The following is a 25163-nucleotide window of genomic DNA, read 5'->3' on the forward strand; positions in this document are numbered from 1 at the left end:
TTTTAGTTTTGCCAGTTTGACTATCACATATCTTGGAGAGGACTTTTTTTGGGTTGAATATGTTAGGGGATCTTTGGGCCTACTGAATCTGGAGATCCGTGACTGTCCCTATACCTGGGAATATTTCTGCTATTATTTCATTGAATATACTTTCAATGCCATTTCCTTTTTCCTCCCCTTCTGGAATACCCATAATTCAGATGTTTGATCACTTAAGGTTGTCTGTTATGTCTCTTAGATTTTCTTCAATTTTTTAAATTCATTTTTCTTTTTTCTGGTCTGCCTGCATTGGTTCAAACAGCCTGTCTTCAAGGTCAGAAATTCTCTCTTCTGCTTCTTCTAGCCTGCTCGTTAGACTCTCTGTTGTGTTTTTTATTTTTGTTAAATGAATCCTTCAGCTCCACAAGCTCTGCTACATTCTTTTTCAAGGCACTGATTTCTTTGCACATTTCTTCTTTCAGATCCTGTACATTTTTTCTCATTTCATTGTGTCGTCTAATTGAGTTTTCTTGTATCTCATTTAGTTTCCTTAAAATTGTTGCTCTAAATTCCTTGTCAGTCATTTCAAAGACTTCCTGTTCTATAGGATCTAGAGTTTGAGAGTTACTATTTTTCTTTCATGGTGATGTACTTTCTTGATTTTTCATATTTCTGTTATCTTTCCTTTGTTTTTTTGTCATTGTGGCAGGGGGTATCATAGTCCACTCATTTCACCCTTAGTCTGGCTTGGATTCTGAAGGGACTGCCAATTCTGGGCAACAGGAACTAACCTGGGCTGGGGGGTCCCATGATGCCTGTCTTTTCCAGCATGGCTGTCTCAGGTCATATGAGCCTAGAGGCTTTCAATTCTTTCTAAGTGGTGGGAACTGACCTGGGCTGGAGGTCCCACAGTGCCTGCCTTTTCCAGTGCAGCTGTCTTGGGGTGTGTGGCCCAGAGACTCTTAAGTCTCTGTAAGTGGTGGGGACTGACCTGGGCTAGAGGTCCCTGGGCGCCTGTCTTTTCTGGCTTGGTTGTCTCAGGGTTTGTGGGCCCTGCATCTCTCAGGCCTCTCTGAGTGGCAGAAACTGGCCTGGACTGGAGTCCTGTGGCACGTGGCTCCTGCCTCTTCCAGTGCAGATCTCGTGTTTCCTACTGCTGCTTTTTAATAGCTGCAAGTTGGTCGCTTTGTGGGAGAGAGTGACACTAGAAACCATCTACTCTGCCATCTTGACTGGATTCTAACTTACACTACAATTTTACATTTCATAAATCTTACTAAATCTGTGTGAAGAGGACTATAGAAGGCTCTGTTAGCTTTTTATCTATTTGAAGTATAATCAGTAGTGTATTGCCCTAAATCATATGTGTTTTATTTTGGATCAGTGCTTCCTGGCTTTAAGAGCTATGTGGCATACAAACCATTCTATCTTGTTAAAATGCATATTCTAATTCAGTAGCTCCAGGGTAGAGTCTGAGGTTCCACATTTCTAACAAGTTTCCAGAATATGCTGATACTTCAAGTCCATGGAATGTGTACATTGCATAGCAAGGTCTTAGAATATTTCTTAGACAAACAAAAAGTCCAAAAATATATATGTGAAAGGCAGATTGCTTTAAATAACTATGGACATACTGTGTATTGCACAGAATTAAAGAATAATCAAAGGGTTGAGAACATAGCCTTTATCACAGATACGTTTTAGCTAATATTAAACTTAACTACCATTAAACTTAATGATATTAAACTTAACTACCATTAATTTTTTGAATAAATAAACTGGAATTTTCAATAAACATTACTCTCTTTTGCTAACTATTATTTCAGGATGGCCAAACATTTTATATCTTTATCTGGTATCTATATGTATGTCTGAAAGAATATAAATGAAACTGTTTTAAGTGTTAAGAGCATGTTTTAAAATAGTAGGAGATAATGATTTTGTTATGTGACTTCCTGAGCATGCTTTCTTTTGTTTGTTTGGTCTACTAACAGGAAAGAAACAGGGAAACAGGAAAGAAAAGGGAATACAATAGAAATAAAAATCTTCCTATAGAAGATTAATCAATTCACGACTAATTTTTTAACAGGAATTATGATTTTAGTTGACAGGGGCAAAACATTCAGTGTCACATGAATTATGAGGAAATTTCATTTTATTCCCGATCTTATTTGTATTGTATTATTTCTGAAAGCCACAGCAAATTGTGGAAGTCGTTTTTTCCACCTTTATGCTTCTGATACCTCCTTTGTAACTTCACCAAAACTTGGCTTACTCTTTGTCCCCAGAAACTTCAGGCTTTCTGCTCATGCTTTTCTACTCTGAGTTCAAATAGAAGCATACATCCCTAAGTCTCATATTCTACAAAACAAAAAACAGAAACAAAAGCTTTTTTTCCTTGGGCTCTGATAACCCTGAGATGTCCTTCTGTTCTTTATTTTCTTCTGACTGTATAGTCATCTTACTCTCTTTTCTTGCTTTCCTTTTGCTCCTTGGCTTGCTGCAATCTGGTTTCTGTACATATGCACGACTAAAGGTCTAGTACTAGAGAGCGCCTTAATGTTTTATTGATAGTTCATGGCTTCTCACTCCTACACCTCATACGCTCTCCACAAACTATAGTAAATTACTTCTGTCTCTAAATGCATAATTGATTTTTAAAATCCAACTTTTTCATAGATAAAAATCATCTACTTAAAAATATAATGAATAAAACACTTAAACAGAAGCAACAAAATGATAAAGCCCCTAGGAATAAACTCAATAAGAAATACATAATACATAATGTCTATGTGAATAAAACTTTAAAATACTAAAGGGACTGAAAAGAAGTTTTGAATAGATTAGTTTGCATAGGGAGATTCAATGTTATAAATATGTAATTTCTCCTTAATTTGTACATTTAATATGGTCCAAATAAAATAAAGTAAATGGATTCTAAAATTCACGTGGAAGAATAAACTTCAAGAATGGCAAGAACATTGTAGAAAGGTTGACTTATGAGATATGGAAAAAGATTAATTATAGAAAACAGTAAAAATATATAAATAAATAAACTAATGAGTAGGTAATGAGCAGAAGAGGTGCTCAGTAACTGTGTGGCGTATTTCCATTATTTTATTACATTTATGTTCAGTAACAAGTAGGATTGTCTTGAAAAATAACCTAACTTTATGCTTTATGCTCTTGGAGATTTTAATTGCAGTGACAATACATCACTTTTTGGTAGTAACAAGGCGTCCTGTGATATGTCAGTCCCGCCTGTCTCCAGCATTGCTCAGCTGAGGACAACTGATGATTCTTACCTGCAGGTCTACCCCACTAAATTTCTAAATCAGTTTTGAGAGCATGTCCTACCCCTTCCAGTGTTCAATTAAATACGTTACCCTGTTCCCTATTAGGCAAGGTTGGACAGGCTTCCCGATACCCAGTGAGCTACAACCTGCTTGGACTGCTCTGCTGGTTCTTTCTCTATGACTGTGCTTCACTCTCAGTTCTTAATGAGCATTCAGGTTACCCTATTGTAACCACAATGGAGTTATAGTGGGTCGATAGTACCCCTGGTTAGTGCAACCTCCCATTTCCATGGAAGTCAAACCTTGTCCTTAACCCCCACTTGCTGGTTGTCATGTGCTCCAAATGGTGCAGCTCACATAGAACAATTAGGCTTCTTCTTCCTGAAATGAGAGACTCATCAAAGCTTAGGTACTACCAACTCCCAGCATAAAACTGAGCTCCTACTTTGTTGCTTGTCAAGACCCACTTCAAATTTCTAAAATCAATTTAGTTACTAAATAAGATTGCTTCCATCACAGTCTTTATTTTGATGAGATTCCCCTGGCCTTGACTGTGTTACGGGCCATCTCATTTCCCCTTTGTTGTTCTCACAAATATATTAACTGTATCCATCTCATTAGTGTTGTTGCTCTTATTATTTCAATTTATGCCTCAGGAAAATGAGAAATTGCATGTGATGACTCTGGCTAGTTCACAAATTGTTGAAATAGTGAATATTAAATTTCTGAATGCCTGGGATCTACAAAAAAGCTCATACATAGAAGTAAGCAAAATAATTTTTGGATACCAGATAAGGCTCTAACATCTAGAAAAAAATCCTTCACTGTATGTTGTAATTTCAGGTATTCTATATTTAGAGAGATATTCATTTGTGCCCTGAAGATTTTGATGTTATCCAGAGGCCATAATTTAAGGTATTATTAACCAATGCCCAGCTTAGAAATCAGCTGACAGATGTGACCTTCAGTCACTAGTGGGAATGGAGTGAGGACAGACTGTGGAAGGAACTTTGGTAGGGTTCCAGAGGCAACCATCAATTTGTTGTCTACTTTCCAGTGTCATCCAAGGAAACTCTAATTTGTAAGATAAAGGTGAGCAGAAATAACTAAAGCAATACACATTTATTTCATTTCTATAAAATAATACAAAAAGGTGATTTTAAATCAAGGTAAATGGTGATGGAATGTTATATGTACACGATCATGAATTGACGTGGCAAAGACCAAATCTGTGAGTCTAAGTCCAAAAAGCCCTCTTATTTGAGATTGTTCAGATAAGACAAGGAGGATGAAATCTGGACTTTTGGTTGTGCCATATTTCACCTGAAAAGCAATTCAACTTCAGCACTTTTGTTTCTTCCCAAGAATTTGTTAATGGAAGAGGGGTTAATTCAAATTTGAGACATGACTTTTATGTATTGATTAATGCAGTATATGATATTTTGCAATGAATCAAATTGCAAAACCTCCAATGAACTATATTAAAAATGAAGCTGGAAATAATCTGGGATGTGAAATATGATATGTAATGATTTTTTTTAGCTTTGTATTTTAGAATTTTACAAGACTATTTCCAGAACATGCTTACTTTCTCCTCTTATACAGTCTCACTGGTGATCCTTTGCTTTCAATGCTCTTTATGGTCTCATTAATATAGTGCTGAACACCTTATTACTCCACAACTACAGCTGTGAGAAAGTTATGCCCTTAATTTTCTAGCACCTGAGACTCTAATATCAGCCCAAACATTGTATCTTTAATCACCAAAGAGATGTTCTGTGGAACTAAATTGTTTGTCATGTGTATGTGTATGTGGTGTGTGTATGTATATGTGTGTATGTGTGTGATATATGTGTGTGTGTGTGGTGTGTGTATGTATGTATGTATGCTTGTGGTGTGTGTGTGGTGTGTATATCTGTGGTGTGTAGTGTATGAGCATGTGTGTGTGAGACAGAAAGAGAAAGAGAGAGGGAGAGAGAGCATGTTTGTGTGGGTTTTCCTCTCTTCATATGTTTTCTTTGTTCTACTGATGTTTCCATAGATTCAAAGTAATCAGGGCTGGCTGGTTAGTTCATTTGGTTAGAGTGCAGTATTATAATACCACGGTCAAAGGTTCGGATCCCTTTACTGGCCAGCCACCAAAAACAACAACAACAAAGTAATCAGAGATGAAAGAGGAAGAAACTACAAAATTAGGAAATTAATTAATGTAGTATAGAGTTTCCATGTAAAGGGTTATTTGCATTTACAGTATAACAAAGAGTATTTAGCTATGGGTTGAAGGGCTCTCAAAAGGTCCCTTCAATTATATCCCATCCCTTTAGGGTATGTTTTGTTGTCCAGCAAAGTTAAATACCCATAGTTGTACATATTAAGCAGCATCCAATCAATATGACCTTAGGGGGAATTAGGTCTTAATTAGTGTGAATTAAATCTTTGTCAAAATAAAAGACAGCTATGGAAAAACTAAGTTTTACTGACAGCGGGAAAGAGAAAAGAGAAGGGTAGGGTCTAAAAAAACAAAAGAGAGATAGTACAAAAGAGCCAAACAGAGAGAAAATGGAGAGAGATTTTAAATATATTTTGACCTGTGAAAAGCATAATGGTGTCCAACCTTACAGGTCCATCACATGTGAGGTCAGAGCATGCCCAGAAGTAGTGATGATGTCTTCTACAAGTGAGAACTGAGCAATTTCAGGTCTTCCATAGGAGCTGACAAAACACTCTAGGATGAGTCTTGGTAAAAATTATGTCTATTTAGTATTGGCTACTAAATTTATATTTCAGTCTTGGGTGATTTTTTTGAATCAAAGGAACTAGCTGTGAGTGGTACAAGCAGCTAAATTTCAGCTAGCTTTTAGGGTTCCTTAGAAGACAATGAAAATTTGGAAATTGGACAATTTATCACTATGCTTTTTTTTGATAAAGTATAAATCTTTAACCTCATTGAGTTTCGAGCATCCTTTCACTTTCCTTGAGGATTTTGAGAGTCATATGGATATACATTTAAAGGCTGCTGAGGAAAAAAATGTTAGTTAATCATATCGTATTCCTGTTTTTAAATAATCTGATGTATAATTAGGGCTAAACATTTTTAGGATCTTTCAGTTTTTGTAATAGTCAAGTAACTGTTGTTTTAAATCAGCCACAGATTTTTGCTCTAAAGAAAAATATGACCATTGAAAACATGTAAGAGAACATAAATTGTTAAACATATTTAAAAACTTACAATTGTTATGATAAATGTCTTAAACTGAGCTAAAATTCGGTCAGAACTTTCTACATTGTACTTAGAAAAGAGATTCATTAAATTCTAGAAGCATTTGAATTGAACTGTTTGCTTCTAGGAGTTTCATAGTTTCTGGTCTTTTACTTAAGTCTTAAATCCATTTTAAGGTTATTTTGGTATATGGTGAGAGTAATGCATCTATTTTCATTCCTCTACACATGAATATCCAGTTTTCCCAGCACCATTTATGGAAAAAGTTGTCCTTTCCCCAATGTATGTTTCTGGTGCCTTTGTCAAAGATCAATTGGCTGCATGTACCTGGGTTGATTTCTGGGTTTTCTATTTTGTTCCATTGGTCCAAGTGTCTGTTTTTATGCCAGTACCATGCTGTTTTGGTTACTTCAGCTTTGTAGTATAGTTTGAAGTCAGAGAGTGTAATGCCTCCAGTTTTATTTTGTTTGCTCAGGATTGCTTTTGCTATTCAGAGTCTTTGGTTGTTCTATATGAATTTTAGGATTTTTTTTCTATTTCTGTGAAGAATGTCATTGGTATTTTGATGGGGATTGATTAATTCTTCCACTCCATGAACAAGGAATGTCTTTCCATATTTTGGTGTCCACTTTAATTTCTTTCAGTAGAGTTTTGTAATTCTTATTGCAGAGATCTTTTACCTCTTTGGTTAAATTTATTCCTAGGTATTTTATTCTTTTGGTTGCTATTGTAAATGGGCTTGCTTTCTTGATTTCTTTTTCTTCTTGTTTGGTGTTGGTATATAAGAATGCTACTGATTTTTGTGCATTGATTTTGTATCCTACAAATTTACTGAATTTGTTTAGAGCTCTAGGAGTTTTTTTGTTAGAGGTTATGGGTTTTTCTATACATAGGATCATGTCATCTGTGAACAGTAACAATTCAACTTCGTCTTTTCCTATTTGGATGCCCTTAATTTCCTTCTGTTGCCTAATAGCTCTGGCTAATACTTCCAAAACTATGTTGAATAGGAGTGGTAAGACTGGGCATCCTTGTCTTGTTCCTGTTCTTAAAGGAAAAGCTTTCAGTTTTTCTCCATTCAGGATCATGTTGGAGGTGGGTTTCTCATATATGGCTTTTATTGTGTTGAGATATTTTCCTTCTATACCTAATTTGCTGAGGGTCTTCATCATGAAGGGATGCTGAATTTTGTCAAAGGCTTTTTATGCACCTGTTGAGATAATAATGTGGTTTTTGTCCTTGCTTTTGTTAATGTGGTGTAGTACATTTATTGATTTGTGTATGTTGAACCATCCTTGAATTCCTGGGATGAATCTCACTTGATCATGGTGAATAATCTTTTTGCTGCACTGTTAAATTCTGTTTGCTAATATCTTGTTGAGGATTTTTGCATCTGTGTTCATCAAGAATATTGGGAAATTCTTCAGGAAGTAGGACTGGGGGCTAAAAAGCTTCTGCACATCACAGAGAACAATCAACGGGGTGAAAAGACAACCTACTGAATGGGAGAAGATATTTGCAAACTATATATCTGACAAAGGATTAGTATCCAGAATATACCTGGAACTCAAACAACTTCAATGTAAAAAGACAAATAACCCAATTATAAAATGGGCAAAGGAACTGAATAGACATTTTTCAAAGGAAGACATACAAAGGGGCAACAGGTACATGAAAAAAATGCTCAACATAACTAATCATCAGAGAAATGCAAATCAAAACCACAATGAGATCTTATCTCACCCCAGTTAGACTGATTATTTTCAAAAAGACCAAGACTAACAAATCCTGAGAAGATGTGGAGAAAAGGGAACTCTTCTACACTGTTGGTGGAACTGTAAACTAGTATTATCTGTAAACGTAGTATAGCAATTATGGAAAACAGTATGGAGCTTTCTCAAACAACTACAGATAGAACTGCCATGTGATCCAGCATTTCCACTTTTGGGTACATAATCAAAAGAATGGAAATCATCATGTCAAAGGGATACCTACCTGCATGACCATGTTAATTGCAGCTCTATTTACAATTGCCAAGATAAGGAACTAACATAAATGTCCATCGGTGGATAACTGGATAAGGAAAATGTGGTATATATACAAGTGGAATACTACTCAGCCATAGAAAAAGCACAAAATTCTGCCAGTTGCAAAAACATGGCTGAGCTTGGAGAAAATATGTTTAGTGAGGTAAGTCAGGCACAGAAAGAGAAATATCTCATGTCCTCACTTATAAGTGGGAACAAGAAAGAAAGAAAGAAGGAAAGAAGGAAAGAAAGAAAGAAAGAGAAAGAAGGAAATAAATAAAGACCACAAAAAATCATTGAACTTTCAGAAGGAGAGAACAGACCTATAGTTAACAGAGTGGGAAAGGGGGAGCAAGAGGGGGTTAGGGAGTGATTGGGTACGGGACACAAAGAGTAATTACAATTTGTAATGAGGAAAATGCTATATTAATCCATTTCTGTTGCTTATAACAAAATACCCAGAACTGGGTAATTTATAAAGAAAATGAAATTTATTGCTTACCGTTTCTTAGGCTGAGAAGTACAAAGTCCAGGGAACAGAACTGGTGAAAGTCTTGGTGGTGGTGACAGTGATGGCAGGGTATCACATTGTGATATGGCAGAACAGAGGGAGAAAGACTAACCTCCTCATTCACTGTCTTTTTAAAGCCCTCAGAACCACACTCATGATCACCATTTTTAATCCATTTACTGTGGTGTGGTCCTATAATTTATTCACCTCTTCAAGGCCTGACCTTTCAATGACCATAATAGGATTTCCCACCTCTTAACACTGTCACAGTGAGATCAGGTTTTCTGGGGAGACACTCAATCCAAGGCATTTTGCCCTTGGCCTCCCCAAACTCATGAAACTCATGTTCCTTTCATATACAAATACATTCATTCAATCCCCAAGGTCTTAAATTGTTTCATCTCAATAATCCAAAGTTCCAAGTCCTATCTGTGAATCCAAAACAAGTTATCTAACTTCCAAGATATAATGATGGAATAAACAAAGGATACATATTCCCATTCAAAAAGTGAGAAGTAGGCCAAAAGAAAGGGGTAACAGGTTGAACAAGTCTGAAACCCAGCATGGTGTGCATTGAATTTTATAGCTGGCAAATCATGTACCTTGACTCCATGTTTGATGCCCTCTGCAGTCCGGTGCTGGGGTTGGATCCACAAGTCCTTAGGCAGCTCTATTCCTATTGTTTTTCTGGTCTGAAGCCATGCCTCAGCTCTCACAGTCTGGTGTCGCATGCTGGTAGCTTTGCAATTCTGGGGTCTCCACGGTGGTCCCACTCTCTCGGCTCCAGTAGGCATGGCACTGATGGGGTTTCTCTGCTGCAACTCTGACTCAGTGTTTCTGCTTTACATTGCTCAAGTGAAGCCTCTATGTGGTGAATCTGCCCCCATGACAGATCTCTTCCTGGGCCCCCAGGCTTTTCCATACATCCTTTGAAATTGGGGTGGAGGATCCCAAGCCTCCACAGCTCTGGCATTCTTTGAGCCTACAAATTTAACATCACATGGATGCTGCCAAAGCTTCTGGCATGTGTCTTTCAAAGCTGTGGATCCAGCCACACCTGGGGCTAATTTAGCCATAGCTGGAGCACAGCTGGTACTGGTTCTGGAAGCAGCTTCCCAAGGTGTGCCTGAGCAGCCAGCCCATGGAGGGAAATTCATGCCTGTTCCCCAAGACCATTCTGTGCCCCTAGACCTCTGGACCTGTAATGGAAGACTCAGACTCCAGATCTCTGAAATGCCTTCAAGACCTGTCTCCCACTGTCTTTGTATTAACACCTGGCTGCCTCATAGCCATGCTAATGTCTTCAACAACCAGTCCTTTTACTACACCACTGGATTTTTATCCTGAAAACGCTCTCTGTTTGTCTACCATATGGCAAGGCTGCAAATTTGCTAAATCTTTACATTCTGCTTCCCTTTTAAATTCTGGCTTTACATCATGCCCTTGCCACCACAACTCAATGTAGGCTGATACAAGCAATCATGCAGCTACCTTAATGCTTTGTTGCTTAGAAATTTCTTCCACCAAATACTCTGGTTTACAACTCCTGAATTCTAACTTCCACAAGGTCTTTTGGCATGGACACTATGCAGCTAAGTTCCTTGCCAGTTCATACCAAGGGTGATCTATGCCCCAGTTCCCAATAAGTCCCTTCTCATTTACCTATGAGACCTCTTTAGAGTGGTCTTTATAGTCCATATTTCCATAAGTATTCTGGTTGCCACCATTTAACCAGTCTCTAAAACATTCCAAACTTTCCCTGTTTTTCTTGACTTCTAAACTTTCACCAGCATCTAGTCCTTTTCTAACCTGTTCCTCTAAATTCCTCCAGCTTCTTCTCAGTATCTGCTGTCACCTCTCCCCCAGGGTGATGGAAATGCAAAGGATTACTCAAAGCCCATTTCTTCTGAGCAGTGAGAAGCCCCAAAGGGGTTAATTTTCCAGAAACCTTCAAGAGAGAAGCATTCATTGGAAAAATAACACGGAACTAGGGTCTTCTCTCAGTATTTATTCTCCAGGCCAGCAAGTTACAGAAAAGGAACATAGGTAGTTACAAAAAGAACAGTAAGGTAATTGTCATGGCAACAATCATTAGGTTTAGCTGCACCAAGGACATCTGCCCTTAGAGTCAGCAATTTTGCTGTGTTATAATTGTTTATCTACAACAGAGACTTTAGCCTTGAGAAAGTTTCCTGTCTTTTCCAAGCTTAACATTTCTATGTGGAATTTTTAAAAGTTAGGCTATAGCTGAAACTACAGGGCCTTGGAAGCTAGGCCCTGTGAAATACATTTGCTTTATAAATGTTAGTATACTCCATAATCTGTCCCAAAGCTGCTTCCACATTTTCAACTGTTTATTATAAGCCACACCCCAGTTCTCTAGTATCAATTTTCTGTATTAGTCCATTTCTGTTGCTTATAACAAAATACCTGGAACTGGGTAATTTATAAAGAAAAAGAAATTTATTGCTTACAGTTTTGTAGGCTTGGAAGTCCAAAGTCCAGGGAACACAGCTGGTGAAAGTTTTGGTGGCGGTGACAGTGACAACAGGGTATCACATTGAAAAATATCAGAGCAGAGAGAGAAAGAGAGACTAATCTCCTTATTCACTCTCTTTTTAAAGCCCTCAGAACCATGCCATGACCACCATGGCATGGTCCTATAATCTAACCACCTCTTCAAGGTCCCACCTTTCAATTACCATAACAGGATTGTCCTCCTTCTTAACACTATCACAGTGGGGTCAAGTTTTGAGGGGGCACTCTATCCAAGGCACATGCTAATAATATTTATTTGATTATCACCTACTGCACACAAATGCTGATAGTCAATCTGTATTCCATAAATATGTATAATAAAAAATAGATAAATATTTTAGAAAAATTTAAAAAAATAAATTAAACTATTTGTTAACATCTTTTGTATCCTTATCATGTCCCACCCCAGTATAACTTTTGTTTCAACCAATAATTCCATTATTTCCCCCAAATTACATGTTTTCTGATGTATTTTAATTATTTATTCATTGCCTTTTTTCTTTTCAGTGTAATTCCTACTACAATCTCTGAATGCTAATCAAAAGGGAAATTAGTTGGTTATTGTCATGTTTAAATAGAAAATTACCATGATCTGGAAGGATGCATTTAGGACACACTCATTAGTGTATCATACTGTTGTATTTCAGGTGTAGCAGATGGTATGTAATGGCTGCCCATAAATGAGATAGAATGGCTTGACTTTCATGGTGGCAGGAGTGTGGGGAGTCTGTATGCATTAGCTTTCATTAAGCATCACTCAACATGACACTATCTAATCTCGCCAATCAACTATATTCACTCCATTAGTTTAATTAAAGGCACAATGTTTAAAGGTGAGAAACCTGATGATAAATTAAAATTTTTCTAAACATATACATTTCATAGTTGTTTCTATGAAATTAGCAGCCATAAAAAAGCAATGGTGATTTATTGCTTCAAAAAAAGATAAGAAGAAAAAAGAAACAAAACCAAAATAAACAAAACTTTTCTGGATCCCCCTCTCCTTCATTCTTAACATCCAATCAGTCTTCAATTTCTGCTGGTTCTTCCTTTATGTTTTCTTACACTTTTGTATTTTCTTATGTAGTCCTACTGTTATGTTTCTCTTTCACATCTATAGTCCATACAAATGTGAAAGAGACTATTTCAACAGGCCTATTGCAATAATTTTTTAACATCCCTTGCTGCCACTAAAAATAATACTCTTTCAAAAATGTTTGTTTGTATTTTACTTATTTTTAATTGACACATATTGATTGTACTTATTTATGCAGTACAGAGTTATATTTCAGTACATATATACAATGTAGGATAATCTTATCAGGATAATTAGCATATTCATCATCACAGAACTTTATTTTTTTGTGTGATGAGAGTATTTGAGCTCCTCTCTTCTAGCCATTTGGAAACAAAATAAATTATTGTTAATTATAGACATCTAGCACTGTAGACCAGTAGAACTTATTTTTCCTCTCTAGCTATAATTTTGTATTCCCTGTGCCCCTCTCCGTACCCTTTCTTACCTCTAGTAACCACAGTTCTACTCCCTACTTCTGTAAGCTCAACTTTTTTGTGGCTACCACATATAAGAGTACTTCAAAAGGTTCATGGAGAAATAGAATTAAAAGATAATACAAATCTTTCCATGAAATTTTTGAGTTCATTTACAGGAGTGAGAACATTCAGTATTTGTCTTTCTTTGCCTGATTTAATTCACTTAACATAATGTCTTCCAGGGTTATCTATGTTGCCACAGATGGCAGGATTTCATTATTTTTTATGGCTGAGTAGTATTCCATTGTGTATATATACCACATTTTCTTTATCCACTCATCTGTATGCATATAAAAAAATGCTCAACACCACTAATCATCAGGAAAATGCAAATCAAAGCCACAATGAGATATCATCACACCCCAAATAGAATAGCTGTCATCAAAAAGATCAAAAATAATAAACACTGTCAAGGATGTGAAGAAAAGGGAACTCTTACACACTGTTGGTGAGAATGTAAGTTAGTATAGCTATTGTGGAAAACAGTATGGAGGTTATTCAAAAAACTAAAAATACAACTACCATACGATCCAGCAATCCCACTGCTGGGTATTTATCCAAATAAAAGGACATTAGCATATGGAAGAGATATCTGCACCCCCATGTTTATTGCAGCACTGTTCATAACAGCCAAGATAAAGAATATAAATTCTGAATTCAACACAATCAGGTTTAGTACATCCTTTTCTTTTCTAAACATCTCCACAATTTCTCATTGCCTATGCCAGTGTTTCTCAGTGGGGGTGATACTGAATCCTTGGGAGAGCTTTGGGATTTTGTCGGCAAGGTTTTATTTTTCACAGTAAGGTTTTGTTTTTCAGAGGTGGAAACTACTGCATAATTGAGGGTTCTGGGGCCAGACTTGCTACACTACATGAGTGAGGCAGCCCTACACAACAAAGAATTTCCTGTTATTTTGCATGAGTTCCATAATTTGATTTTTAAAAAATCTATTTAAAATTATGTGAATCTAGAACTTTGTTTCACATAAAATCCTAAAGTATTTTTGCATATTTTGATATACAATGAATTTCTGAAGACACCACTAACATTCATATTGAATGCAGACATTTTTTAGAACTTGATGAAGAGTTATTTAATATTTCTGAAAACTACGTTACTAAAAACAATTACATTTTTGGATTTTTAGACATAAATACTAAACATGTCTGTTATACACCTCATCATTCAGGGTGATTCTGCATGTAGATGTCCTTGAACTTTATCGACTATAGTCATTTCTAAGCATTTCCAGACCAAAATACACATAATTTTACATAAATAACTTTCTGTATATATTTTTCTTTATGGTGTACTTTTCAATTTACAATTTTGATAACTTACTTTAGGATAATAAAAGCATCATCACAAAATGTTGGCTATAAAAAACAGTTTTGTATCTAGTACAGTTGAGAAGCTGTTCAAAACCATGACATAGATGAATTATTTTATTTGTCTTTTCAGGCCCTCCTTTTATATCTTCCACTCCATAACTTCTCAACTTACATTCTGTTTCTGCCACATTGGATGAATTCCTTTTCACTGAGTGACCTTCAGCCTTCTTTTCATTTACCCCCCTCTCAAAAGACTCTCCATTCTTTAAAGCCAATCTTTTCTGAATGCCCTGACTTTCAGGAAAGAATCTACGTCTTTAATCTTCAGTACCGTGCATTACTCACTTAAACCACGCTGTGTATCTGTTTTTTGTCTGTCTTCCAAATCAATTTTTGGCTTCTTGAGGATTAAGATGTTGGAACTAGTTCTTAGACATCATCTCTCCTACCAAGCTTAGCACACTATTTTGTATATAATAGGCGATTAAGTATATTTTTTGATTGATTAGTTTTGTTGTTAATTGTACAACTCAGTGTTTCTCAAAACACAGTGCATTAAGATCATTTGAGAGGTTATTACAAATGCAGATAGTGAGGCTCTACCTTAGGTCTCTTAGGTCTAGTCTATTGACATGTAAACTGAGCGTCTATGTTGAGCTTCTAATTCATTTGGCATAAATCCTGTGTCTTCTTGGAATGTGGATGTAGCTGCCCTTCTTCTGATGTCACACAGCATTTTTGATGAGGGATGGTTAAGTCATACTGCAATCTATCAGAGAAAGCTAGTGCTATAAAATATAATACTGACCTATTGGCCTCTGCTGAAAATGTTGCTCAGCTGAGTTTCTCTAAAGTAGCAGCTTTTGTACGTGCATAGAAATAGCCAAAATGACAGATAATTCCATCTCCTATGATCACTTCTATTCCACTATCCAATTTTAGCTGCCAAAATATTGGATTTTCCTGATAAATCACAAGAAAAATAAATTGTGGGCAATATTTCTTTTGTAATATTCATAAAATTTTTATATCCATCAAAAAGTTATACTTTTCTTGTTCATTTCCATAAATACATTATTTGCTGAGAGTTTAATGATTGGACTACACAAAAAAATGCAAAATAAGAAAGCAAGCAAACAAAACAAAAAACGACCTTTATTTTTCATTACTTTTTGACTATCATTCCAACTTCAGGCTAAAAAAATAGTAATTTATGTTCTTGTTTTAATAAGCATCTTTAATGTTGCTAAAGTTATATAATATCTGTGATTTCCATGTTACTAAGATATTATCTAGAAATAAATATGCATCTTCTAATATTCTACTTCCTTTAGGAAAATGCATATAATGAACCACTCTATCTAGGATCAAATTCGGTCAAGTGGCTTGCCAAAGTCAGTTGCTATTACTTTCTTCTTTTCCATGGAGCCTTAATAGCTTCATGTTATATATACTTCTGCAAGCTTGGAAAAGAGCACTTACACTGAAACAGAGAGAAATGCATCTACTCATTTTTAAAGTTTCTCTAAAGCAGAGTAAGGTACAGCCCTGTTATCTGGAATAGCAGTGGCAGAGAGACTTTACCCAACTATGTGCTGTATGCAGTTGAACCCAGCTTTTACTCAACAGTTATGGAAAATCCATACACTGTACTTGGTTCACCAACACAGATTAAAAAAAAAGAGAGAGAGAGACATTCTAGACTCTTCCCTTTTATTAAACACAAATGAGCACATGAGAAACTTGGGACAGATGAGGAGAATCTCCCGTACTTAGGAAGGATTTTTATCTACTATTGGCAATGAGGATTCAATCCCTGCACTTGGTATTACAGCACCTTTTGTTTACTCCAAAATGTGAAAAAGAAAGAAAAAATAACAAACACCATTGCTAAGAGAGATTAGAATTTTGGGGTGTTCTTTTTTAAATGCTATAATACATGAGGATGATACTCTTCTGAAACTTAAGAGTTCAAGGAGGAGATCAAAGAGATTTTCAGAAAGAAGGGAAGTTAGTCTGCTTCTGCCTATAGAAATATTCTTTTAGAATGTGTTTTAGGAAAGTATTTTGTTCTAATTCAGTGTTTAGTAAAAGCAACTGATATTTTAAAGGAAATTGTGAAAGTAGATATCCATTTTTGAGCATCTATAGTAGTTACACACAGCAACCCTGTAATGTAGGTATTTTGCCGGGCCTTAAAAACTAATGCCACCTTAAGTGACATTACAAGCGGCACCATTATGGGCCCACAAGGGCGTATTAACATGGCAGCCTAAGATGGCCCCAGGAGGAAGTAGGGTGGGAGTGTCTGCAGGAACTTTGCCTTAGCCCTTATTGGCCAGATACATGCTTCCATGCTCATGAACACTGCGTGATTGCAATAGCTAGGCATTGAGACAGGATGCATGCTCTCGTAACCTTTAAGCTGATTGGAGGATGTAAAAACCTCCCTTCCCCATTTGCCTTTAAAAGCAAGTGCTTGTGTGATAACAAACGGAACTGCTCGACAGAACCCCCGCACGTCTGAGTGTTCTTTAATGGGCTGGTTGGGGCCTGCAGCTGTGCTCACCTCTCTTCACGGCTCTCATCTTCTGTCTCCTCTTAATGGGGACTGGGGAAAGAGGAATCTGGGCAATCCACCTGCCCACCAGAAGGGACACCACAGGAGAGACTGATAGCAAGGCAAGGGCTGTTCATGTCAGCCGGTGGCGGACTCGACAGTATTTACTTTGCATATGAGAAAACTAAGGCTGTTAGTTTAAATGAACAACCTATCCAACCTAATCTAACCTATCCAAAGCCACACAGTAGCAGAACCAGGGCTGTTCTGATTTCTCTGTTTCCATCATATTGCAAAAAACTATGCTGGATCTGTCATAGAAAAATTTTAAAGTATAAAACAATTTTCTGTGCTCAGAAAAACTTACAATATACACAGCAAACAAATTGCAAAACATACGAAATTATGAGATGTTGTAGATCACATTCTATAATCATGGTTAATCATAGACAAATTTGTCCCCGGACCTTAGAATGCAAATAGCAATCTGAACTTACTTACTTCAGACCCCATGGGAATTTTTAATAGCTGTCTTCCATAATTCCTTTTGCATTTAATTGAACTTTCTAAAATATTAGAGACAATGTGCTTTGTACATAAACAGGTTAACCGAGTACCTACCTACACAACTTTTAAACATATGTTTTTTTCTTTATTTCTTTCATAAGGAAGAATAATCTCAGAAAAATGGTTGGCAGCATTGTGGTTCCTGGTGATGAGTGGAGACATGCTTGGCTTTCCCCCTATTAATGAAAAAGCGACATAAAAAATGACTTGCATTCACAGAATTGATGCACACTCCATCATGCATCAAGTGGGGTATAAGACATTGCTTTGACTTTTAGAAAACTGGTCTAGGTTAAATTAAAAACAGATCTTTTACAAAGCAGCCATACCTTTTTCAATTTCATCTTGACAATTTGATGATTTAAATATTTCTTATAGCTTCAAGGTATAATATTTTCAGAGTGTTGAGTGGGTTTGATGAAACATTGAAATGATAGGTTCTGGACAATCCCTTCCAGCATTTCAGCTGATGCCACTTGTGTGAATGGTCCTGACATCCAATGAAAGACACTTTTCTCAGCTTTTGAAAAGATGCCTATTTCCCTGTCAGGAGAAGACATCACTGAAGGCCACCACCATAACTGATATCAGACTCCAAATAAAAAATCATATGTAAGAAATATTTTATTCTACCCTTAGATTTCCTTCCCCTAACATGTTATTTTATTAAGTGCCTGAGAAAGTATTTATTATTTAAGTGCCCAGTCACAAGCCACCATGAATCCTGCTGAAAACATGGGAACATAATGACTTTTTAAAATTTAGATGATATAAAAGGCAAAAGAAAGCCTGTCATGACAACCACATGAATTTTATGGTTTGACAGTTCATAATATTTTGAAAAGGTAACTTTTTTTATCCAACTAACTCAGAAGACTTGAAGAATTTGTAGCCATGTAAGTACATATTTGTATCCTATTTAGCTTTCCTTTTCTCAGGAACACTTTAGAAGACTGATTAAATGTTAGTTGCATTAACTTTTCATAGCTATATATTTTTAAAAAGACCCAATATTTCTTTACTAGTTATTTTCAGGCCCCCGACCTTTCATCTCTGACAAGTTTATAAGGCATTGAAAATGGAACTCTTTACAGATATATTTCCCTTCAGCCTTAAGTATTCTATTTTCATTTGTTGTAATTTATCTTTAGGACAAATCTCACACAAACCATGCTGATGACTTTTTGTATAAATTTAATTATTGTTTACAGTGTGCCTATTAGGTCTTCAACACAATGCTAAGCACTTTCATACACAGTGGACATTTTAATACCAACAGCTTTTCAAGTTATATTATCTTGTGTTGCAGGGGAGATAAACGAAATTCACCAATTTAAGTGACCTTTTTCAAGTTTACATAATTGGCAAATGTGAGAGACAGGATCAGACTTCTTTTTGTCTTAAAATTAACTAGTCTTTTATATGTCATACTATGGAGTTGCAGTTAAGAGCATAAACTCTGGAATAAGTCTGCCTTTGTTAAAATTTCACTTTTGGCAGTTACTAGTTCTGTGACTTTGGGAAAATATCTTCGACTCTCTATGCCACAATTTTCTTAAGTATTAAATGGGATAATAGCAACCGGCTCTTAACATTGCTGTGAGGTTCAATTAGTACACACAAATCACTTTGAAGTCATTTTTGTTATTTCATTATAAGTACCCACTGAGTGCTAAAACATAGATTCAACTGTTCTCACTCAATCAAGATCTCTTTATTAAGATCTAGACTTATATAGTCATACCCTTCTTCAATATTTTCACTTGGACGTCTCAAAGGCACCGCTTACTTAGTATACTGAGAAAGAGAAAAGCAGTCTCCAACATTTAGGGGCTGATATGGTATTACCAGCTGCTGGGTCTTTATGTTAGTATGAGCTGGCCTGGCCCTCCCAGCTAGACTGTGGTGTTCTCCTGTTCAACATAAACAATTTCACAGAGCGCCATCAGACAAGGCCATACTGTGACTATGGCGAGTCAAGACAAAACAAGACCACTTTGTAATCAAATCTGAGTATAGACCAAACAAGAAAATAGCCTAAATCACAAAAATGATAAAATATCCCTATATCCTCATGAATATGCTATTTAAAAAAATCAATTTAGCTTTACTCCAATCATAGAATTGCCCCCTTTGACAAACAGCATCCAACTCAGAACAAATCTCTATTTTCTTGCATCTTCCCCAAATCTCCTAAAGCAAGCCCGCATCTTATAAATCCTTTCTCATATTCTCTTACTGAGATGGCCCACGGCTGCCCATGGTGTGTGTTCTCCCTCAGTGCGATGAGGATAAACCCAACTTTATTCAACTGCAGGTGTGCTCCTGGTGGTCTGTTGGCTACAAAGTATTGATAATATCCCAAATACTCTCACTCAAATGATCTACCCCAGACCTCATCTATCTGATTTTGTGTAGTTTGAGCAGATTAGAAACCTACGAGTCATCTTTAATCCCTCCAGTTCTTTTATTGCCCATATGTACTCTGTGACTGGATCATTTTATTTCCATTGTAGCAGTCTTTGTCTAAATTACTATCATCTCTTCCTTGGGCAAATTCTATAGCCCTTTAATAGGCCTTTCAATCTCCACTTTATCTTAACCAAAGAGATTTTTCTCAAGAATCGATATAATCATTTTCTCCTTTGCTTATTGCCTTTCAATTATTTCCCATTGCTGTTAGGATTAACAGGAAAATCCCTAACGTGGCCTCTATATAGAAATATCTTATGCCTGGTGTCCTGGAAAAATGAATAGTTTTGCCTTTCACTCTCAGAAGTATAATGGTTTGGATAAGTTACATGGTCACTACAGCCATAGAAACCTGCATTCTCTGGTTCATGCTTCCATTTCCATTCTCATCTTATGCTACCCTCTCCTCTTTCTCTGTGCTTTATCCATACTTTATTTTTCTTTCATTTTCATAACTGTGACATGATCCTCTATTATCAGGCCTCTTTCTCCATATCCTTTCCTTATCATCTCTCCTCTTTTTTTCCATCCTTCAAATTGTAGCTCCGAAGCCAGTTCCTAAGAAAATCTTTTCTTGACCTTCTAGACAAGATCAGAATATTCTATATGCTTGCATATTGCTCTGTACCTATCACAGTCTGCAATTATATGATCATGTGTTTATTTGTTTCATGAATTTTCCATAACCGGACTCTGAGCTATCTGATAGATGAGCCATAAAAATATATATGTGTGTATATATATATTTTTTTCTTTAACTCTCCATTTTACTCCAAGAGCTAATACATAATAATTAGCACTGAATAATTTTAAATGTATTTTTTCTTATTCAGAAAGAGCTTTGAACCATAATAACCCTATTAAGTGTGACAGTCAGGTATCTGATCTCAATCAAAACATTTGTCTATCTGTTTCACCTCTGAGAAAATATGACTCAAAGGTCACCCTTGAAAGATAGTAGAAAGCACCAGCTCTGTCTAGACAGGGATTGTTCTGCATGTCTGCTCACAGAAGAGGACTAAGAATAGATAGGAATGATTTATTCCAGTCTTTAACTTAACCATGTAGGCTCATGAAATTAAGATTTTTTTTTTTATATATATATAAGATGCTTGAAAAAATTGGTATAAACAAAGAAGGAAAGGGTGACAATCACCCAATCACAAATCACCCTCCCAGGGTCCCCAGGAGGGATCGTTTTCCAGGCCCAGTGATCTCTTTAAGGATGGATTCAGCTTCTGGCAGATATGCTGTAGGTGATCCCCTGGGAGGAAGCACTTGATATTCTAAGTCCACAGAAAATACAACTATCTCAGGACACCTCATTTTCTTCTTTCTTTTTTTCTTCTGGTTAATATTTTTATTTGTTTTTTGTTTGATTGTTTGGTGGCTGGCCAGTACAGGGATGGAAACTTGAATCCTTGATGTAATCAGCACCACACTATAAGCAGCTGAGCTAACCAGCCAGTCTTGATTTTCTTAAGGTTGTGATATTATTGAATAAACAGGATTCATGATGTACCACCTGACAGGAATCCTCAGTTCTCCAATATATTCACACAGACAGACAGACAGACACACACACACACACACACACACACACACACACACTCACACACACACACCCTTCCCATCATTGGAAGTATTTGTTTGTTTCTCCTTGTTTCAGATATCCTAAGGGGCCAAAATATTTCTCGTTGACATATTTATTCTAACAACTCATTCACGATATGTTTAGTAACATTAAAAATTACAATATATCTGGACATCAGATCAGGAAACTGCTAAATAGAACTTGAAGAAATTTTCTGTATCAATGTAAAATAGGACACAATATATTTGTGGCATATATAGAAAAGTGGGGGGCAAATCCTTTCAAGAAATCCTGATTTAAGTATTTTTGTTTCATTTAAAAAATAATTCTTAATTCCCAAATTCGCTTTTCATGTAAAATTAGTATTGTGAAACATATCTCCTCGAGTAAATTTACTTTCACAACTAACTGACTTATTTGGTAGGCATAAGAAAGTCATTTGCTATTAAAAAAAATAAGAGGAACATGGAATAGGTATTTTATAACATACAACATAAATATCAAAACTTATTTTATCTTCAAGAGAATTATCATTTTAAATTCTCCATTGGTGTCAAGGTCAACCATATCATAACTTTTTTATAACAATGTGGATAGTGAGAGTTGACTGTCACTTTTTGTTTTCCACCCCAGAACCATCCAAATGTGAGTTTCTACTAGAAAAGAAGTCAAGGTCAGCAGGTCCACACAGGTGAGAAAACAACAGATTTGCCTTGTCTTCAGTCAAGCCTCTGGTTTCCTTGAGTAGGAATTACAGATGTTTCACCAGACAGCTGCTCATTTATCACTGAAATTTTTGAGGGGAAAGGTAAAATCCACTGAAGGGTGATCTTTGAGAAAATATTATTGCTTGTGTTGTTATTGTGAATTAATTGTCTTCATATGAATTTGGTGGAGGTTATTTGTAGCAGCCTTATCCTCAAAGTGTTTGTCCCCATGTTGTAGTTTTGTGGTACTTCATCAGCGAAGGTTTGTGGGAGCTAGAATAGAAGTTGAGCTTTACCTGAAAGATAGGTAGGTTCAAAAAGTTCAGGTTTATGCAGCTGAAGTCCAGAAGAATAGCTAGGGAAAACAAGGGCCAGGAGGTACTTTAGTTCAAAGAAGCAAAGAGGTGAGTCTAGAAAATTAGGTAAGGCAAAGATAAAAACCTAGATTAAGAAACTAGAGAGCAAAACATCAGGAATTAAATATCCAGACAATCTGAGATGGACTCTTAGCAAGGTTCTGGCACTAGAAGCAGGAAGGAAATCTGGTATTGAACTACAGCTCACACCAACTTCTTAGGCTGTGATTCCTTGTAGCTGTAGAAGCCAGCCTCCAAGATGGTTTTCAATGCTCTCTCCCTCCTGAATTTCTCATCCTTTTGTAGTCCCTGCTTGCATTGTAACAGGATTTGTCTGTAACCATTTTCACAGTGCAGAAGTAAAGGTATATTAATTCTGAGATCAAGTTGTAAAAGATTGTAGCTTCCATCTTGGGTCCTGTTACATAAAAGGACCAAAGGTGATCCCTGTATACTGGTCCAGATGTTATTTACCTCTTCGCAGCAGAGTAGGACCATTAGCACAAAGCCCAGAGGTGCTAAACTCAAATTCTTATGAGTCCAATGGCTTTAAGTATAGCCCAAATAAGCATATGTTTAGATATTTAGAGCCCTTCTGCTTTGAATAACATGTGAAATTTCACTCAACACCTGCTAGCCATACATAAGACAAACTCTGTAGCTAAAAAAGATTTGAGACTGCTGCTGCCCTTTGAAGGTCACTGACCCAGATATTCCGACCTTACTACTAGATGACATCACCCAGACATATAAGCCCCCTCTCAGATTCTCCTTTTTTCCTAGGAGTTTCCTTGTCATCTTTCCCTTCTGAGTGGTGGCCTTGCACTGCTGTTTCTAGAAGGTCTCCTGCTCTGAGGACTTCACCGCTCATGCAACCCTGTCAAGTGCCACCTAGTAAAGCTTGTTGTGAAATACTGCCAACTCCAGGTCTTGTTTTTCCCTTAATCAGCCTTGGAATCCTCGAACTCACCACAGGTATTCACTCTCTTCTCTTTTGGATATCTCACTTTGGAGGATGGAAGTTGCCATATTATCAGCAGCCCTATGCAAAAGTCCAAATGGTGAGGAGCTGAAGCCTCCCACCAACAACCAGTGAGGAGCTGAAGCCTCCCACCAACAACCGGTGAGGAGCTGAAGCCTCCCACCAACAACCGGTGAGGAGCTGAAGCCTCCCACCAACAACCGGTGAGGAGCTGAAGCCTCCCACCAACAACCGGTGAGGAGCTGAAGCCTCCCACCAACAACCGGTGAGGAGCTGAAGCCTCCCACCAACAACCGGTGAGGAGCTGAAGCCTCCCACCAACAACCGGTGAGGAGCTGAAGCCTCCCACCAACAACCGGTGAGGAGCTGAAGCCTCCCACCAACAACCGGTGAGGAGCTGAAGCCTCCCACCAACAACCGGTGAGGAGCTGAAGCCTCCCACCAACAACCAGTGAGGAGCTGAAGCCTCCCACCAAACACGTAAGTGAGCTTCGAAGGAGGTTTTCCGGCCCCAGTGAAGCCTTGAAGTATCTGCAGCCCCAGCAGCAGACTGATAGCAACCCATGAGAGACCCTGAGCCAGACCACACAGCCAAGCCACTCTGAGATTCCTGACCCTCAGAAATGTGGATGAAATAAGAAATGTTTGTTGTCTTAAGCCATCAAATATGGGGTGATTTGTTACACAATAATAGATAAATAATATAATAACTCTCCTGTCTGGAGTTCAGTCATCTCAAAAGTTGGATAAGCATGGTCCCCAGCTAGGAAATAAGAAAGCACATGTGAGGGGAATCGGCTTCGAGGAAGAGATAAGCAGCAATTTCCTGTCACTCCAGTTTTATATCTAAATTGTAAAATTAAAACTTAAAATCTGGTGATTAAGATTCTCTCCCTAATGAATGTGAAAAAATATGAGGATTTCAATAGTGAAAACATGAAAGATAATAATCAGACTTTTATGAGCTAATTACACACACACACACACACACACACACACACACACACACACAGAGGCAGACATCCTAGTAGGGAAAAAATGTTTATCAACAATTCAGGAGACTTACCTTATTATTTTTTATTTTATTTCATTTTATTTTATTAGTGTGTGGAAGGCATTAAAACAAAGCTCCTTAGTAAAATACCACTTATGCATCACTCCAGGTAGCATTAATTGCTTGTCTCCTCCCGCTGAACCTGAAAACTTCTCTGCATGTATCATTGTGCTGTGCCTCCTTTTGCTTATTTGTATTTTTCTGTTTGCCTTTGTTCCCTCAGCACCTAGGATGGTGTTTGACACATGGTCAAACAAAAGTAACATGATGTTGCACTAAATTCTACTACAAATTAGAGGTTTCAGATTTTTCAAGTCATATTATATTATCTTTTAATTATTTGGACATCTGATATAAAGACTGGGGGTAAAAAAAAAAAAAAAAAAAAAACAATGCCACTGAAAAATAATAG

This window comes from Cynocephalus volans, chromosome 9 (genome assembly GCF_027409185.1).
Source record: "Cynocephalus volans isolate mCynVol1 chromosome 9, mCynVol1.pri, whole genome shotgun sequence".
Lineage (NCBI taxonomy): Eukaryota > Metazoa > Chordata > Mammalia > Dermoptera > Cynocephalidae > Cynocephalus > Cynocephalus volans.